At 39.0% G+C, this 5,364-nt stretch overlaps 1 pseudogene; it reads left to right on the forward strand.

Moving 5' to 3' along the window:
- Positions 1-3,939: 3,939 nt before the first annotated feature.
- LOC123141977 (senescence-specific cysteine protease SAG39-like) lies at positions 3,940-5,099 on the forward strand (annotated as a pseudogene).
- The last annotated feature ends 265 nt before the right edge of the window (positions 5,100-5,364 follow it).

Here is a 5,364-nt window from a genome sequence, read left to right on the forward strand (position 1 = left end):
TTGCATGCGTCTACTTTAATTACGTATACTTTGTATATGTATATAAATTTTGTACAAACATATGTATTGTATAGTACTTTATATTCCATGAATACAATGTAAATTATGCAAGATACATAAAGATTGATGAAGAATTTGTGTTAGCTATATCCTTCGGATATTTGTCACATGTAGTATTTTGTAAGTGAATTGTGCTGTCTCTTATGCCTTCAAGTTTGTATATTGAACTCTTTGAGTAGCTTCTATTTTTCTCGGCAATCTTGGAGCCATATAAACAATATGTGAAAAGGGTGTAGTTGATTTGTAAATAAATGTCAAAGCTCGAGGTTGGAACAAAATGATTTTTAGATAGTGAAAATTAGGACTGACCCTTATCTCCTCTAATCCCAACCACAACGCTAGTTGCCCACCCTAATGGATAGTAAAATTTAGATTAAAAATATACCTAACCTATTGCTTCTTTTTTTGGGATGCTCAAAAGGTGTTCATGTAGAATATCTCTTTTCTGTCACAGTTCTCACTGCTAAAAAAATACACAACTAATCATGCATGCACGGGTACATGATTAATCAACATTCTCTTGTTAATTAAGATGTTCATGTGCATTATGATTTTACTTAATTTTGCTGATATACAATTAGGAAGTGGGCGTTAACTGTGATTAATGATCATGTGGATGATGGATTAATTATTTACTTTGACTAATCTACATTTAGGAAGCGGGTCTTAATTATGAATTTTTGATTAGTAGTTAAAATGTTTCGATTAGCATCATGGATCCTTAAGTTGAATGGTAGAGCATTTCAATGCAACAACAATCACACTAGCTTTCTGCTAGTAAGGGAAGACATTATCCACGTATATGGATGTGACCATTGTTTCGTTTCACAATTTTCTATTGAAACAAAGTGAACCACATAGAAAGACACAATAATTTAGTGGCACACATCAATCATGCACAAGGAAAAGACTAATCAAGTTTTGTCAGTTCTTTTCAAATAGTGGTTCAAAATTTAAGTGGTTCCAAATAGAATTTCATACACATTGACACATTCCTTGCACGTAAAAGAAACCCATAATATCACCACCCATTAATTACTGAAATGTATATCTTACTCAATACTCTAATGTGCCCATCTGGACATGGATACATGCTCGTAACTGTACACATGTCTAGTAAAAACCATCACATCCAGATCATATCAGTAAGCTACAGAAAATTATCAGGCTCCAAGTTTATCAATATATATATTACCCATTCCAGTGAATGACCTTAAACATGTCTCATCTCATCAAATTTTCAAGAGCAAGTGCCACAGGCAATGCATCAAGCCCTGAGTTACTTCCATCTTCTAGATTGTTTTTATTTTGCACCTCGTGTAAAGTGAGAGGGCCTTCCGATCTCGTTGATCTCGTCCATCAAACCGACTGCCTCGTGTTGTGTGCCTTGGATTATTACTATCTAGTTATATTTGAATTTGTTAGTTGTGACTTGCGAGTTGATTTAGATTATGATATGGTAAGAGTGGCGAAGTTAATCTTGGCGTCATGTGTTTCGTGCAAGGCATGAGAAGGAAATCTGTCTTACTCTCTAAATCTCAGATACTTCAATAGCTACTTCTCTTTTATGCTAAATCTTGATTTCTTTGATATTTTGTAAAACTCAACTGCAATAAATTACACTCTAACAAGTTAAAATTTATAGAATTTGAAGTGTACAACCTCAGGAAATGTTACTCTTAAGTTCCGAGGTGTAGATTGAGATGGAGTTGATGGTGGTTCGATGTTGATCTAAAGGCTTAGGAAAAGAGGTCTACAGAAAAAATATAGCAAAATAAGGAAGGAATAGTCAGTGATGTTCAATGTTGTCTTGTTTTTCTCACCTTGCATTCCAACTTATGAAATCTTAGTCGGATGCCAAAGTAGCACTCTCCAGTTTCAAACTAGGACCATGTGTATTTTGACTGCATTAATTCATGTTTTCTCCAACAACTGAAATCATTGGCTTCATATTGGAAATCACTTTTTTGTGATTACTATAATCTTGCACGCACAATATTGTCATCCAGAGTAGGACGTGAGGTGGTCCACACATGCATTATGTGGGATTCATATGTAAAGTGACACAAAAGAGGAAAGACACCAACTTCAAAACTAAAGGCATTCCACTCTCAGGCGATCATAGTCCGATTATTACTGGGAAATACTGTTATAATACCTATGTCTGGCTTTACTAACCCCCTACGTATTTCAGGTCATATTCGACCATAACTTTAACTAATAAAATATAAGCTATATGTAGCAAAAATAATATCATTAGAAACTAGATTCAAATACAAATTCAACAATAAAAATTTGGTGACATGCATTAATATTTTGCAAGTCAAACATGTTGTCAAAGTTTGCTAAAAATACGATGGTGACTAGTAAACCCGGATGGAAGTAGAAATTTCCTCCTTTTACAGATGGTAATGACTAACTTTTCATCGAAGAGAACCGAAAATCTCAAAACATACCACGTGAATCTTTCAAGTACCAAGGTCTTCTATCTTCCCTACACTTTCGTTGCCGATGAGTTCACTTCATGCTTCCTCCCCTTTATTGACATCACACATTGCTTATGATTTAAAGCATATTTCATAAAACCTAGTTTCAAATTATAAACCAATTCAATCTTTGAGGCAAATGTCGTATTTCATTATTTCACAAACCATTTTTTTGCTTTTGTAATTATATCTTCAATTACTATGTTTGCTAGAAATGGGGCATTGTGAGCTCCCCGGATTGTTTTGTGAGATTGTGCCTTCTTGGCAGTTGGCCATCGCTCGTCTCTCCAACTCCGGTCTCATCTGCATATGTGTGTGTCTGTGTGTTCACTTTGGCTCTCAGGCTGCCCATGCCGTTTCTCTTGCCCTGTCCCACCTGTCCGTGTGCGTCCTTTATTCGTTTCTTGCGTACCAAATGTTCCTAGGCCTACAAGTCTAAAGGGATAAGGGGATAAGTGCTGGACATGTTTGTTGCGTGTAACACTTGGCGCTTTGTACAACGTGTGTGTGCTATGTGCAGTGTTACATACCATCACTCGGCCTTGAGTTGCAACACTGGACTACCCAGCCACCTACAACCCACATTAAGCAGGGGACCTCCCGCAAACCATGGCCACCAGAAATATGTGATGGGTAGTGAGATATGTTCTACGAAGTTGTGAGAGTAAAAAACCATCTACGTGCCTGGGAAGTATATCCGGTGGTATTAATATTTATTCCCAGACTTGATATACTAGGGGAACCAATGCATTTTTGAACTCAAGATTAAATTGCTTATCATCAGTTAATTAAGTAATCAAAGTTCTCCTAACATTTGATGATCTGGCAGGTTAAGTTGTCTTAATCAACTTGCCGTTTCTGTGTTACACTCGTCTCTGCAAGCGTTCACATCTAATCACTTTTCATCGGTAGGCTACAAGAAATCTTATCGATGTTTTCTGTACGCACTCACAATTTTGTAAATCAACAGAAGCCAAGACTTAGTGTTACGCTTAAAATTTTGGGTTTAAATTTTTTATATGTATTTTTGGTTCCTGGGTACTCATGGCAACACATTTAGAGAGCTTCATAGGAATAGGATCGATAGAAAAGCCTGTCAGCATCACCATGCAATCACATTGACCTAAGTCCGTATGAAGTATCAAAATATGTCGTAATCATGGTTACTTGATTTTTCTTGTACTAACATCCAAAGTTCCGGCACAACATGTCTATTATTCTCATATGCTAAGGAAAGCGTACGCCATATGCACACATATTTATTTTATACTATCCGCCTACCAGATGTACTTCACCGCTACGTTGGAGACCATCTCAATCCCCCATATTCAAATACATACATCCATGCAACTATATAAGACACCCAGTACCATTCACAAAACCAAACCAGAGCACACACTGCACACTAGTAGTAGCAAGCAATTAATCAAACATAACATGGCCATCCCAAAAGCTTTGATCCTTGGCATCCTCGGATGTGTCTGCTTCTGCAGTTCGGTCCTAGCAGCTCGTGAGCTCAGCGATGACTTGTCGATGGTGGCAAGGCACGAGAGCTGGATGGTGCAGTACGGCCGTGTGTACAAGGACGATGCTGAGAAGGCTTAACGATTCGGGGTGTTCAAGGCCAATGTCGGGTTCATCAAGTCGTTTAATGCCAAGAACCTCAAGTTCTATTTGGGCGTCAATCAGTTCGCCGACCTAACGAACGAGGAGTTCAATGCGACAAAGGCTAACAAGGGGTACAAACCGAGCATGGAGAGGATGCCTACCGGATTCAGGTATGAGAATGTAAGTTTTGATGCACTTTCAGCAACCGTAGACTGGAGAACGAAAGGAGCAGTCACCCCCATCAAGGATCAGGGCCAATGTGGTAAGTATTTTTAGGATAATAATATATTGCATATATGTTTGAATTTTTAATGAGAATGTCCTCTTATAGTATCTGCACAAACGTAAACATTTGTAGGTTGTTGCTGGGCTTTTTCTGCTGTCGCTGCTACAGAGGGCGTCGTTAAGCTCAAGACCGGCAAGCTTATCTCGTTGTGTGAGCAAGAACTAGTGGATTGTGATGTCCATGGTGAAGACCAAGGTTGCGAAGGTGGGCTTATGGATGATGCCTTCAAGTTCATAATCAAGAATGGCGGTCTCACAATCGAGTCCAACTATCCATATACCGCGGCAGATGACAAGTGCAAGAGTGGAACCAATGGTGCCGCAACCATCAAAAGCTATGAGGATGTTCCAGCCAACAACGAGGGAGCTCTCATGCAAGCCGTCGCAAGCCAACCCGTCTCGGTGGCTGTAGATGGAGGAGATATGACCTTCCAATTTTACAAAGGTGGAGTGATGACAGGCTCATGTGGCACAGACCTGGACCATGGTATTACGTTTATTGGTTATGGCAAGACCAGCGATGGCACAAAATATTGGTTGCTGAAGAATTCATGGGGAACAACATGGGGCGAGAACGGATATTTAAGAATGGAGAAGGACATTCCCGACAAGAAAGGCATGTGTGGCCTTGCGATGGAGCCTTCTTACCCCACTGCATAGAATGAGCGTCATATGCAACATATCATGTGTCTACTTTAAATACGATGAGGGCATGTTGGATTTGTGCCTTGGGGGCTATGTCTGTGCATGACCTTAATGTAAGTGACATCATGCACAACCATCTGGTAATTTTGGGCATCAATTTTTGTGTAAGTAGTCCCTTCTCTCACATGATTCTTCCTTCCTTCCTTTCATTTGATTTTTTCTTCTCATGTTGTTTTCTATTTTTGCCTCCTGAACTGTAGTGAACCAGAACCAAAATTGC

This window comes from Triticum aestivum, chromosome 6D (assembly GCF_018294505.1).
Source record: "Triticum aestivum cultivar Chinese Spring chromosome 6D, IWGSC CS RefSeq v2.1, whole genome shotgun sequence".
Lineage (NCBI taxonomy): Eukaryota > Viridiplantae > Streptophyta > Magnoliopsida > Poales > Poaceae > Triticum > Triticum aestivum.